The 15,412-nt window shown below is 42.4% G+C and overlaps 1 protein-coding gene across 2 annotated transcripts in view; it reads right to left on the bottom strand.

Moving 5' to 3' along the window:
• The window catches only part of DUSP14 (dual specificity phosphatase 14), a 30,838-nt gene extending 15,675 nt beyond the window's left edge, over positions 1–15,163 (bottom strand). Inside the window, exon 1 of one of the 2 annotated variants that reach the window (XM_033921841.1) lies at positions 14,935–15,163. The gene's annotated coding sequence lies outside the window, so the exon portion shown is untranslated. Of the gene's footprint in view, positions 1–14,557; positions 14,709–14,934 lie in introns of those variants that run through there. The other variant, XM_033921840.1, reaches the window with a different exon arrangement.
• Positions 15,164–15,412: the final 249 nt, after the last annotated feature.

Genomic DNA, 15,412 nt, shown 5'->3' with positions numbered 1-15,412 from the left:
TGCATATAAATTTCAGCTCTATAGAAATGATAAATAGTAGTAGCAGGATACAATTTCTAGGTGCCATGGTGACCGTGCACCTGGGCATTGAGCTTTGGCATAAGGTATGATGTGATATTATATATGCATATTTGATCTTGATTTGTCCTTATCATTTTCAAGGCACACAGACTGTAGAAGTCTGCATTGCCCAGCACGGTTTCCAACTACTGGAGCTGTCATTGAAGTCCCATGCCAGCCCATCCAAAATTTGTCCAACTATGACCAGGGCACAGACCGTAGAAATCTGTCCAGCACCGGCTTTACTTCCCAATTATTGGAGTTGCCATCTAATCATTGCTAAGCTTGTTTGGTTCCATTCTTTCCACACAAGATCCATTTGTGCTTCTCCCATACACAGTTTTGAATTGCTTTACCATTTTCATCTTCCACATCTCCCACAGGAGGCCATTCCAAGTAGCTACCACCCTCTCCATGATCATGTCCTCTAGTTCTACTGCCTTTCTACCTCTGGAAAAGGTTTGTTTGTACATTAATACCTTTCAAATATTTGAATGTATCATATCACCCCTGCCTCTCCTTTCCTCCAGGATATATATCTTCAGTTCATCAAGTCTCTCCTCATACGTCTTGTGGCGCAAACTCCATACCATTTTTGTCACTTTTCTCTAACCTGCTTCAACCTGCCTCCAAAACTGCTCTGCATCCTTAGCAAGAAATAGTCTCCAAAACTGAACACAATATTCCAAGTGGGGCTTCACCAATGACTTATACAGGGTCATCAACCTTCTTTCTTCTGATGGTTATACCCCCTCTCTATGCAGCCCAGCATCCTTCTGGCTGTGGCCATTGCCCTTGTCACATAGTGTCTGAAGATCTCAAGGTGACAAAACAATCACTCCAAGGTCCCTCTCCTGAGCTTGCTTCCTCTCTTGTACATCTCCTTTGGATTTCTAAGCCCAAGTGCATCACTTTGCATATCTTTGTATTAAATTTTAACTGCCAGACCTTTTGACTGTTCTTCAAGTTTTTGGAAATCTCATCTCATGGCTTCTACTTCCTCTGGGGTATCCACTTCTATTGGCTATTTTCATGTCATTCACAAAAAGGCAAACTTTTTCTTCCAACTCTTCAGGAATGTGTCTCATAAATATATTTAACAAAATTGGCCCAAGTACCAACTCCTAAGGCACCTTCCTTTCCTCTGAGCAAATTCCATTTACTAACACCCTCTGTTGCCATCAGTTTCCAATCCAGTTCACCACTTTGGGTGTCAAGCTCAGCCCTCTCAGTTTATTCAGGAGTCTTTATGCTTCAAAACTACTGGCAGGTCTAGAGGTGCCGGTAGTTTGTTAAGAGTGCGTCTCAGGAATGTGCATCAAAAGTATACACAAGCAGGTCTGGGCTGCTGATTGCATGAGAGGTGGAAGTTAAAAAAAATACAGGAACAGCATATATGTCCCGCAAAAGTGGTGTAGAAAAAAAGCATTTGCATGGTTTGCTGGTAGTTCTCCACCTATGGCATTGACAGATGCTTATGATGTGCGCTCTTGATATGCCACAATAAGGCATGTCTACAAAGCATTCCCTGGTGCATGCACACATTTATGCCTCTTTCCGTGGACTATTCTGCGCATGTGTCAATCACTTTCTCCAATGACTGATCTGATGGAATTTCCATGGACCTCCATGGAACTCATTTACATGCTATGTTTTTCAGCATTGCTCGTCTTTTTTGAAGGCGGAAAATTTAGCGGCACTACAACAACCCACAGGATTTTAACGATCACCAGGGCCTCAGTCCCTGAGTATTATGGAATAGTCTTCCTTGACACACAGAACTAGCATCCATCTCCTCCGCTTTAAGGAAAAATTGCCTTCATTTATATTAGTGACAGAAAAGACCGCAGCAGGAACTACACATTCATGATGAACTAGGGATAAACCCTGGACTGGTTTGACCTTGACTTGGACTATCTGTAAGGACAGCTAATATGCATGTGTTATTATATTAAATACTAGGAGTTTATCTTGTTGAGCAGACTAGATGGATCATGCAGGTCTTTTTTTTTTTTTCTGCCGTCATCTGCTATGTTACTGATGCACATACTGCAAGATGATGTGCTCATGTGCTCTAATACTATGATGCTCAATACAAGCAGCTGTTGAAAAGTTCTCAGCCCAACCATGAAGAGAATGATGTGGAGCCATGAAACTTGCAAGTTATTCCATACTTTTCTTGACACTTTGTTTCAATGATATGAAATAAAACAAAAAATGACAAGAAAAGTGCGGAATAACATTATTTATTTTTGTTTTATTATTTATATATAACTTATGTCCTAAGTAGTTTACATTCAGGTACTTTATCATATCATTCTTTTCATGGTTGGGTAAAGAACTTTTCAGCAGCCCCTCATAGTAAGTCTCGCCTTCAATTTGTAAAGCAGTTGCCAAAATTATCCAGTTCCAAGCTGAAGATTATAGAACAGTCCTGGATTTCTGAACACTGTTGCATTATGGAACTTGCAGCACCGATTTGAATGGGTAGGTTTGGACAAGTTCCTGGAGGAAAGTCCATAGTCTGTTATTGGGGAAGCCACTGCTTGCTGTGTATCGGTAGCATGGAATATTGCTACACCTTGGGTTTTGGCCAGGTACTAGTGACCTGAATTGGCCACCATGAGAAAGGGCTACTGGGCTTGATGGACCGTTGGTCTAACCCAGTAAGGCTATTCTTATATTCTTAAATCCCACATTGCTTATGGATGTAAGTTCAAAAGGAGGACTAGCCATAAAGTCTTCTGCCTGGAACTGGGTCACTTAGCATCTCTGCAATGCATTTTATTCATCAAAAACGCGCCTGGGCTCGGCACATTTACACTGATTTAATGAGGATTTTTTTCAGATTAGCACAGAATTCTCATCTAATTCAAAACATTATACAACGCCTCATACTTACACAAGTCTCATGAATTTCATTGCTTCAGTATGCTCTTCCCTAGGGGATGACCTGAGAAGGTTGCTTCGTTTTGCTAGCTCTACAAAGAATTATGGCTTTGGGTAACAAAGAGATATAGCTGCCTGCTTTTAGTGGGGAGCAGAAAAGGCAGGCCTGGAATACTGACTGACTTGGGCCTCAAATGTGGATGTTTCTTAGTTTTAATTGGTGCACTTACAACACAGAAAGCAGATACAAAACCACATATTCAATTTTTTTTAAAGTAGATTATGTGATGCTTTTTTGTGCCTTATTTTGCATACTTTTTTAAAACTTTAATTATGAATTGAGGCCTTAGTAATGAACTGAACTAGGCCTCTCTGGATTTCTGAGAGCCTGGCTTTGGATGGTGTTAGGCCTGGACTGCAGCTGCTATCATGCCTTTTAAGTCAAACAACAGAAGGAAAATCAATAGAAATGAGCCTTGTTATGAAATACACAGAAGCAGCACAGCCAGGACTGTATTCAACTCTTCACAGGATATAAGTCTTTTCTTTTGCAGAGCACCCAACCCATGTGTGCTGTAATAGATTTAGCACCTTCCACCATATCTTATAGCTACAGCATTACTCAATCTTTATAGAAGAGAAAGTTTGAAATCAAAATGCTATGACTAAGGGAGGGACAAGTTCTTGCTCCCAGAGATAGTCTTCTTTCAGATATTCTTTACTTAGAGATGCTAAGTTAACCACTCCAAGTGGGGCCTAACCAATGATCTGTACAGGGGCATCAACACCTCCTTCTACTGGCTATGCCTCTCTTTATACAGCCCAGCATCCTTCTGGCAGAAGCCACTGCCTTGTCACACTGTTTTTTCGCCTTTAGATCTTAGGTCACTATCACCCCAAGGTCCCTCTCCCCGTCCGTGCATATCGGCTTCTCTCCTCCTAGCATATATGGTTCCTTCCGATTATTAATCCCCAAATGCATTACTCTACATTTTTTTGCATTGAATTTTAGTTGCCAGGCATTAGACCATTCCTCTAACTTTTGCAGTAGTATTTTTTTTTTTTGCTTATGTAATCATGGATCTATCACTATTATTATCAATGTGGACTTGAGAAGGATTGTCTATAAATTTTTCTTAGTAGTATTTTGTGGGGTTTTTTCTTGTAGTATTTCTGACTATACCATCTTTTCTGTACAAGGTTAACAATTGAAAATGTAATTGAAACTTGAATAAAAATAAAATTTAAAAAAAGATATAAATTCAAAACCAGCAATACATGAAGAAGATCAACAAAAATAGGATATGTATGGTTTACTTAAATCCAGCTACTTGTAGTTTGCCCAAATGCATAGATACGAGTGTAGTCTGTTTTTTTCTTAGGGAAGTCGCTAGGAAAATCAGAATAAGCCAATGCTACATGCAAAGGGGCAAAATATGGAGTGAATCACCCTGTCCAACTGACCTGAAGTGAGGGGGCAACTACTCAGCAACTTTGCTAGCCAACAGAAGATGAAGGAAATTAGTAAAACCTAAAATTTTTAAAGGGCCAGCATGCACAACTGGAAAAATGCAGAACTGACCATTTGTTTTTTCTTTATTAACATGAGATTTCGGGCACTAAACTGGCAATTAGCACCTCGTAACTGACATTGATTGGACTGCCTTAGATGTTAGGTACCTAAATTGGTAGGCACCTGGGGGCTAGATTCACTAACCTCCAATCCATGTCCATTTGCAAGCAGGCCAACAAATTCACTAAAGGCCTGCATGCAAATGGAGATGATCGTTGGCACGCCTCCAGCCAACTGCATGGATTGCTAAAGCCCTGACAGTAGTGACAGGAGAAACAGCCTCCTGTCACTGCTGTCAGGGCATTTGCCGGCTTTAAAATTTTATTTTATTTTTTTTAAATCGGGCAGAAAAATTTGCATGTTTTACACATGCAAAATATCTGCCCAATTTAAAAAAAAAAAAAAAAATTAAACCCCCCTGCCAACAAGTGCCCCAAACACGGAGAGGGTGCAGAGACGAGCAACGAAGTTAATAAGAGGTATGGAGAACTTGGAATATGAGGAACGACTCAAGAAACTGGGACTGTTCTCCCTTGAGAAGAGGAGGCTGCGAGGGGACATGATCGAGACGTTCAAAATGCTGAAAGGCATCGATAAAATAGAGCAGGAAAATAAATTATTTACATTGTCCAACGCGACACGGACAAGAGGACATGGTTTGAAGCTAAGGGGGGACAAGTCCAGGACAAATGTCAGGAAGTTCTGTTTTACGCAGCGAGTGGTAGACGCCTGGAATGCTCTCCCAAAGGAGGTTATTAAGGAATCCACTGTGCTGGGATTCAAAGGCAAATTAGATGCACATCTCCTTATGAGAGGCATAGAGGGATATGGGTGACTAAAACTACATCAGGTGTATACCTGACTGGGCCTCCGCGTGTGCGGATCGCCAGACTCAATGGACCATGGGTCTGATCCGGAGATGGCAGTTCTTATGTAACACCTCTCCCTACCCGAACCCCCCCCCAAAAAAAAATTTGCCCCGCAGCCGCCGTTTAAAATTATGGCAGGAGAGTTCCCATTCCCTCCTGCCATCCCCCCGGATGCCCCCTCCCCATTCCTTCAACGGAGCAGGAGGGGTGCTCAATCCCTCATGCTCCAATGCCTCCCGAGACGAGTCTGAGGCCTAAGGCCCTGATTGGCTGAGGTGCCTAGGGCTCCTCCCTTGGACTTCCTTACTAAGGAGGCCCCGCACATCACGATGCACCGGGGCAGGGCCTCAGACTCATTGCAAGAGGCATTGAGCACTCCTCCTGCTCCGTTAAAGGTACAGGGAGGGGGGGATGGGGAGGAGACCAGGAATAGGGGGGACATCCGGGGGGTCTGGCAGGAGGGAGTTGGCATCCCTCCTGCCGTTAGTTTTTTGGTGGGTGGGACCGATGGCAGGAGGGAGTGGAAACCCTCCTGCCATAATTTTAAGAGCCATGGAGTAAGGTACAAGGAGGGGTGGGCTGGGCTCGGCCGATGGATGGCGGTTTTGTGATGGCAGGAGGGAGTTGGCATCCCCCTGCCATATTTGCAGGGATGGTGTGGGCAGCAGATTTCGGATTAAAACCACAGGCTTTCTCTGCTAAAAAGCATTGCAAGCCTGTGGTTTTAAAGGGCAGAAGAGGGCAGGAGAGTCGGCCAGGATAGAAGTGACTAGTCTTCAGCAGTCGCTTCTTTTCTGATCGGCAAGCCCAATCAGTGTTACAAAAAATGTTTAGTGAATCGCTGCCCTCCCAAATTTGCATGCCATTTCCCTCATTTGCATGCATGGATTGGGATCGGGTCGCATAGGGCTCGCAAACCGATCGGTACACGATCGGTTTGCTTTGTGAATCTAGCCCTTAGTCCAAACTACTTATCAAAAAGTGGGTGTGATTAGGGACTGATTGTGGACACGTTTTGCAGGTAGGCGCATGTATTTGACTTAGGATACTTGGGTGGTGCTGAGCATGATTTTATACAGTGCACTTTTAAAAAAAAATAGAATTGTGCTATTCAGCCCCAATTTTTTAGGCAGACTACAGAATCAGGCCACAGGTCTTTAAAAGATTACAAAGTGATCTAATCTCATGCAGCAGCTGAACTTTTCTTATTCTCAATTTCACAACATATGAGAAACCAGAGAGGATCCTTAGTTGTAGGCAAGCAAAGGTAAAAAAAAGGGATCAAACTGGATGTGTGATATTGCAACAAGAAAGAACCCCCCTCCTCAAAAAAAAGGAGCTGCCATATTACCCGGTTCCAGAAAAATTATAGGCTAGCCCTGGATTTTCTGACAATCCCTACCTTGATGTGCTATGGGAGCTACAGCATTATTTCTCATTGCCTCAGTTTCACTGCATGTTGCCCACTCCAAAATGGTACACAGTGGCACATGAAATGTTTTCCCTGCAGGCTACTCAAACAAAAGTAAACAGGCTGGAGATGACTAACAGTGCACATGCCAAACAAATCTTGCAATACCAGTCAGTACTACATATTAAGTAAGATTACATTAACATCTAATTAACTTAAGAAAGGTAACAAATCTCAGTAAACATCTTAGCACTATCTACATTTACACTTTAGATGTAATTAAAATAATGTAGCTTCCTCCTTTAAAATGCAAAATTACTTCCACTCCTCAAAATAGCAACTTGGCCATTTCTCCACTGTGTTGCATATTCCTTTGGTCTGATTCACAAGTCTCCTTTTTTTCTGATCCTAGTAGCTAATGTATTGCATTTCTTTTAAGTTTCAAATAAAGGTCATGCACTTTACATTACGGTCACATCTCACCCCTCTCCCTTTCTAAAAATCTCACCTTTGAGCCCACTCTCCAGCTTATTCTGTCCATATGGCCTAATCAGGCCTATGAAAGATCAAAATGGCCTCAACATATTGACCTATCATACACATGCACATCCCTAAAAATCACCATTTGCATTATATACCCTAGGGACCTTACAGAGGCGATTGGTATAAAATGCTCACCCAGAGATGTCAAGGGTGACCCATCCCAGAATGATATTTACCAAGCCAAGAAGTAAGAGTTTTCAGGAGTATAAATCTAGAATGATTTAAATGTAGTATTGCTTTGCAAATGAATCCAGGCAGCATTAAATGATATTAGCATTTCTTTGGAGTCTCTGGGAAAATACTGACAAAGTGGGGAGCAATTTGGGAAAATTTTCTGAGCAGAAAATTGTCTTCCACCCAGTAGTTAAAAGTTATATAAGAATAGCTTTACTGTGCCAGACCAATGGTCCATCCAGCCCAGCGGGCAACCCGTCCCCATGATGGCCAATCCAGGTCACTAGTACCTGACAAAAACCCAAAGATTCCGTAATTATCTCTAGCAATGCTGCCGGCTTAAAAAGGCGGCACACCGTTGAGTCTTCCCCCTGATCATAAGAATAGCCTTATTGGGTCAACAATGGTCCATCTAGACCAGTAGCCCATCCAGGTCATTAGTACCTGAGAAAAACCCAAAGAGTAGCAACATTCCATGCTACTGATCCAGGGCAAGACAAGGTTAGATAAGTTCCTACTGGTAAGGCTAGACTCAAATAGGGCACTGGTCTTTGACCTAAGGACTGCTGGGCACAATGGACCACTGGTCTGACCCAGCAGCGCCAAATCTTATGTTCTTAAGCAGCAGCTTTCCCCATGTCTGTCTCAATAACAGACTATGGACTTTTCCATGCATGATTTTGTAGACTTCAATCGTATCTCCCCTCAGCCATCCTTTTCAAAGCTGAAGAGCCCTAACCTTTTTTAATCTTTCCTCATACAAGAGAAGTTCCATCCCCTTTATCATCCTGGTCACTCTTCTTTGAACCTATATCTTTTTTGAGATACAGTGACCAGAATTGAATGCAATACTCGAGGTTAAGTCACACCATAGAGTGACACAGGCATTATAACATTCTTAATCTTGTTTACCATCCCTTTTCTAATAATTCCTAACATCTTGTTTGCTTTTTTGGCTGCCAAGTTTCAGCGTTTTGTTTACAATGAACCCAGATTTTTTTTTCGGCGTTGACCCCCAAGGTGGACCCTAGCATCTGGTAACTATGATTTGGTTCATTCTTCTCAATGTGCATCACTTTGAATTTGTCCACATTAAATTTCATTTGCCATTTTGATGCCCAGTCTTCCAATTTCCTAAGGTCTATATGCATTTTAACAACTTTGAACAGTTTAGTGTCATCTACAAATTTAATCACCTAACTCATCGTTTCAATTTCCAGATCATTTATAAAAAAGTTAAATAGCACCAGTCCCAGTATAGATCTCTGCGGCACTCCACTATTTACCCTCCTCCTTTGAGAAAAATGGCCATTTAAACCTACCCTGCTTTCTGTCTGATAACCAAGTACTAATCCACAATTGAACATTGCCTCCTATTCTATGATTCTTTAATTTTCCTCAGGAGCCTCTCATGAGGAACTTTGTCAAAAGGTCAAGTAAAATGGTGAGGCAAGAGCTCCCTCGGCTGAACCCATATTTTAAAATCATTTTTACCAGGCACTGAATTTAGGCTTACTGGTCTGTAATTTCCCAGATCTCCCCTGGAACCCTTTTAACATTAGCCACCCTCCAATCTTTGGATACTACATATGATTTTAGCGACAGGTTACAAATCATTAACAGCAGGTCAGCAATTTTACGTTTTGAGTTATTTTAGTACCCTGGGATTTATATCATCTGTTCCAGGTGATTTATCACTTTTAACATGTCAGTTTAGCTTAGAACATCTTCCAGATTCACCAAGATTTCTTTTAGTTCCTTCACATCATTACCCTTGAAAACCATTAACAGTTCAGGTAGATCTCTTACATCTTCTTCCGTAAAGACTGAAGCAAAGAAGTCAATTAGTTTCACCGCTTTGGCCTTATCTTCCCTGAGCGCCCCTTTTGCTCCTTAATCATCCAATAGTCCCACAGATTCCCTCACAGGTTACTACAAGTTTTTGCCTCTTCGGCAAGATTCTCTTCATATTCTCTCTTAGCTTTCTTTATAAATGCTTTGAATCTAACTTGCCAGTGCTTATGTCTCTTCTTATTTTCTTCATTTGGATCCTTTTTCCATTCTTTAAAGGATGATTTTTTTGGGGGGGCTCTAAAAGCCTCTTTCACTTCTGCTTTTACCCACGTCAGCTCTCATTTTCTTTCCACCTTTGTTAATATGTGGAATACATCTGGTCTGGGCTTCCATGATGATATTTTTACCCATGCCTGGTTTACAGACCTAACCTTTTCTACTGATCCCTTTTAGCTTCTTTTTAACCATTTTCTTCATTTTATTGGTCGCCCTTCCAAAAATTTCTTTAGCAATGTCACTCCAGTTATTAGCTCAAATTTGATCATGTTTATGATCACTGTTTCCCCGCAGACCCAACACAATTACCTCCTGTACTATGCCTTGCATTCCACTAAGGACCAAATCTAAAATAGCTCCCCCTCTTTGTCAGTTCCTGGACCAGTTACTCCAAGAAGCAGTCATTTATGACGTCTAGGAATTTGACCTCTCTAGCATTTCTTGCTGTAACATTTATCCAGCACCATTTATTGTTTTGGGTTGCAATGGTGAGGATGAACCCCTGATGCAGTCTGTCAGATTGAAAAGAGATTACGCATTGAGGTATTTGACATTGCGTGTACAACAAACCTTAATAATAATACAATGCTCTATGTTAAGCGTTCGAGAGACAGTGGTCTGGCAAGTTACGTGAACTGTGGAATGCAGCTAAGCTCTCTTTTTTCCCTTTTCACCATGCTACAGTGAAATGTGAACTGTGTTTGAATGTTTGATGTGGAGTTAATTCTCTCTATGAAAGCTGAGGTTTCTCATCTAACAAAGCACTCTGACACTATTGAATATCCGGGAATTTTGGACTTGGTAAATGGAGTGTTTTTTTCATCTATGAAGGTTTACTCTCCATTGTTTTTGCTTTTCAGTGACATGATTGATTGAGACGAGGCTGATGAGAGGGCTTTCTTAATTTATAAGTAGTGTGTGTGTGTTGGGTAATTGAAATCACCCATTATTATACTGTTGCCCAATCTGTCAGCTTTCCTAATCTCTGAAAACATTTTTTTATCTGTCTGCTCATTCTATCCCAAGGGATGGTAGTACAACACTACCTGTATGTTCCTTCCCTTCACATATCTAATTTCTATCCACATGGATTTTACACCGCTATCTATGTCATGCAGACTGTTTATTTTGTTTGATTCAATTCACTCTAACATATAGTGCAACCTCCCCCACCCTATCCTTGCAATATAATTTGTACCCAGGTAACAGCGTCCTATTGTCCTCCTTCCATCAGGTCTCTGAGATGCCTATTACAGTATATCTACTTCATCATTCAGTGCTCTATATACTCTCTATTTTTTTAGGCTTCTAGCATTTGTATACAAACACTTCAGATTGTGTTTTTATCTTGTATCTACAAGATGCTGAGATTTCAGGGATAATTTCAGTCCTTTACTCTGCCTTCCTCTTAAACACACCCGACTTTCTTTCACCATTATTGAAACCTCTTTATTGGGACTCCCTAAATATCCTGTTTCAATAGTATGCTTCAAGGATACTACACACCGAACCATCTGCTCCTGGGCTACTATCGGATTTCTCTTGCATCTCAGTTTAAAAGCTGCTCTATCTTTTTAAATGTTAGCAACCAGCAGCCTGGTTCCATCCCGGTTAAGGTGGAGTCCATCCTTTCGGAAGCAGCTCCCCCTTTCACAGATCAGCCTGAATCAAGATCATAAGAACCAAGACCTGGGTTCTAGCTTTGCCTTTTACATTGTTTCTTTGCCTTGGATATTCTCTTTGTAAAAATTCAGGATGTCTGCATTTTTGACTTACAAGTACATTTCTTTTACATTGAATAAACAGTTTATATTAAAAAAACAAAAACACCCACAAGAACAAATGCTGAGTTCAGTCACAACTGAAGGTCTGTGCCACTAAAGTCCAGTATCACTTTACTTGCTTCTAAGCATAGCTTTTAACCCTGCCAAATTATTTACCTGACCAATTACCGGTAGTTCCTCTGTTACATTTAAAGGAAGTACTGCAAAGAAAACTTGCAGTAACAGTATGCAATGAAGGAAGGAAGAGGAGTTAAAATACTGAGGGGCCCCAGCCAGGACAGACACTCAAGAGTGATCGTGTCCAATGTTTTCAATAGCAAAACAAGGATATTTGGTATGTATGAGAAAGGTATAATCAACTGGAAAGAAATTGTGCTTAAGTCTCACCTAGAATACTATATTGAGTTTTGGAAACCATACTACTGAAAAGATAAGGTAGAGGGAATAAGTGTAGGGCAAATACCAAAATTTAACAGCACAGTAGAGAGTGGCCAAAAAAAGACCAACTAATTAATTCAGTCTGTCCAGTTAGCTAAGAATTCACCCCAGCTGCCAACCATAAAGCACAACTGCTTACTGCAGGGGTGGGCAAACTCTAGCTCACATGACAACTCCAGCCCACAATGTTTGCTCTCCCTCTGGACCAGGGATCTCAAAGTCCCTCCTTGAGGGCTGCAACCCAATTGGGTTTTCAGGATTTCCACAATGAATATGCATTGAAAGCAATGCATGCACATAGATCTCATGCATATTCATTAGGGAAATCCTGAAAACCCGACTGGATTGCAGCCCTCAAGGAGGGACTTTGAGACCCCTGCTTCTGGACGCTACTCTCTCTATTGCTTTCACTTCTATTGCCATCACTGAAACAGGAGACAGCAGCAAATTGCTGTTCCTGTCAGCTACCCTGATCCTGCCATCCCTTGGTGCCTGCCTTTAATGTTACACAGACAGACATCATTGTGTCATTAAAGGTGGACCTGCAGGGCTCTGAGATGTGACAGCAGAGACTGAAAGAGCACCAGAGCATGCTTGCTTCATCTTAGTGTTGTCAGCAGCCTATGTTAAAGCAAGCTCCATCAGAAAGAGTAAGGAAACCGCAGGGATTGGGGGAGACACTCATCACTAAGGAGAGTACATTTTCTGAAGTGACCGAACCACATGATTCTATGATTGTAATGAAAAAATACATATGGTTATTGTCATATAATGATTCTTTTGCTGTAAAAATGAAGACATGCTAGAAATGATTTCAGAAAACCTAGTCTTATCACAATCACTGCAACTAAATACTGTAGAGTTAAGCCCCCTGCTCATCAAAGTACAGGTTGCACTGGCCCCTCAGCCCTATGGTGGCTGCCAAAAGTTTTACCCACTCTATCTTGCTTGCTTCTTCATTATTATGTTTATTAATGTGCCTATTATACCCCACTTCAGGGAAAATCAGAGTTGTTGCTTCTTTACCATCTTGGCTGACTAGGCATACAATATCCCCTTATTATAATCCAGCACCCAACCATGCAGAATCCAAAAAGATACCAAAACTAGGCCCACTGCTTGAATATCTGACCTCTAAAGACCCTGTGGCCTTGTTGGAGAACACCTGCTGACCCTGTTGGCTTCTGGACCGGGTCCTGCTGGTAATAATGCTGCTAGCCCTAGTCTGCCAAGCTCTGTCCTTGGCTTCCTCATGTCAATGCCACCCCCCTTCCTCCTCCTCCTCAACTGGCCTACAGCTTCACTGGACTGTGCTTCCTCTACCCCTATTCAATTTTTTGCATGATCTTTAAACTGTGTCAATCCCAAGCCTCCTTGAGGATAGGAGAACCACAAGATCCCTAATTATGGAAGGGAAAGTCAGAGACCACATAGGTCCCAAGGGACTTCTCTGCTCACAGATTCTATATTCTACTGTGTGGTAATCACTGATCAGGAGTGGCTTTATAGCTGCGCTAGGTTACAGCTTTTGTTATTTGACACCTATACCGCTAACTCACTAAAAGCAAATAAAGCAGCAGGTTAAGTGCAGTGCAAGTATCTTCTGCTACTGCTTAGCTATAAGGACAAAGGGGAATACGCTCGTTTTCGTTTTGCGTCTCCTAATAAGACAGCAATGAAAATTGCCCACAAAATGACTGAAAAGAACGTCCAAGCACATCTGGACTGAAAAGATAAGGTAGAGGGAATAAGTGTAGGGCAAATACCAAAATTTAACAGCACAGTAGAGAGTGGCCAAAAAAAGACCAACTAATTAATTCAGTCTGTCCAGTTAGCTAAGAATTCACCCCAGCTGCCAACCATAAAGCACAACTGCTTACTGCAGGGGTGGGCAAACTCTAGCTCAGTGGTTCCCAATCCTGTCCTGGAGGAACACCAGGCCAATTGGGTTTTCAGGCTAGCCCTAATGAATATGCATGAGAGAGATTTGCATATGATGGAAGTGATAGGCATGCAAATTTGCTTCATGCATATTCATTAGGGCTAGTCTGAAAACCCGATTGGCCTGGTGTTCCTCCAGGACAGGGTTGGGAACCACTGCTCTAGCTCACATGACAACTCCAGCCCACAATGTTTGCTCTCCCTCTGGACCAGGGATCTCAAAGTCCCTCCTTGAGGGCTGCAACCCAGTTGGGTTTTCAGGATTTCCACAATGAATATGCATTGAAAGCAATGCATGCACATAGATCTCATGCATATTCATTAGGGAAATCCTGAAAACCCGACTGGATTGCAGCCCTCAAGGAGGGACTTTGAGACCCCTGCTTCTGGACGCTACTCTCTCTATTGCTCTATTCAGGGTGTCTGAATGCACAAGTCCCAAAGTTAAGTATCAGGAAAAGCAGAGACAATACGTCTGACATACGAACCCCAGTTCATAAGCGACAGTCATTGCACTCGGTTTTCTCTAAACAAACCCATTTGAAGGCAGTGACCCCCGCCCCCCCTCCAAAAAAAAACAAAAATTAAAATATAAAAACAAAACCTCCCGTCCTGTTCCTTAATACTTCAGAGATATCAAGCCACCCTCTCACTCTCCACACGCATTCGGAGCCCGGGGAACCGCTCTCCCTCCCCGCGATCTGCCGCCACTCCCTCTCGGTTCAACATGTTCCCCCTCTCCTCGATCCAGCATCTCTCCCTGACACCCCCCTCCTCCTCCTCCTTCTCGCATCAAAACTCGTACCTGAGACCGTCCACCACCAATCCCGCAGCTTGCCTTCTCCGGCGTCCGTCCCCCTCCAACACAACCTCTCTCCCTCGGATGAATCCCGCCTTGCCAGAAACAGGAAGTTGCGTCAGAAGGTAGAACGCTGGAGAATAGGAAAAAAAAAATAAAGTTGCATCAAAGGAGGGCGGGACGCCAGAGGAAGAAAGGCGCTGGGTTTGTGGCGCGCGATCTCAAAGACACGTTGGAGACAAGAGAGGCGCACGAGAACGGGCTCTGCGGGGTTCACTGGGGAGAATAGGAGCCTCTCTGCCATCGGATCAACTACGTATCCAGGGTCAGCCAAAACGTCTAAGGACCGCCTTCTTTCACAAATTCAAAGCAGCCGTTCTTACTTTCTGCCCGGCGAGTGCAGCTGTTTCACGTCTACAGGTGCACGGGTGGCATCGGAGGTCAGCTGATCTATTGGCGCATGCGTATGGCGACCTTCACTTGCAACTCATTGGTGCACGTGGAGGTCGCCACATCCTCCTGCCAGTATGTCTGATTGAAGCCAGGACTCCGAGGATTTGTTGCATAGTGCTAGTTTTATCACCAACAATGCACCGGGAGTTAAAAGATGCACGTCTGTTTTTTTTCTCATTCACACTGGTTCTACAAATAATTTTTTGCATGCATAGGCTTGGAGGCCAAGTTAAGGGTAGACTGGGGCCAGCATAGGTTATAGTTAGATCATGAAATTAAGCTATTCTGAATATAACTTAAGCCAACTAAATATGAATTGTTAGTTCAATAACAGGTACCACTTTATTCTTTGTTTTTTATTTATTAACATCTGTTTCCATGCTTTAAAACAGACCAAATAATTTTTTG

This window comes from Geotrypetes seraphini, chromosome 15, assembly GCF_902459505.1.
Source record: "Geotrypetes seraphini chromosome 15, aGeoSer1.1, whole genome shotgun sequence".
NCBI lineage: Eukaryota > Metazoa > Chordata > Amphibia > Gymnophiona > Dermophiidae > Geotrypetes > Geotrypetes seraphini.
The sequence above is the reverse complement of the archived record's forward strand: the minus strand, read 5'-3'. Positions and strand labels throughout refer to the sequence as shown.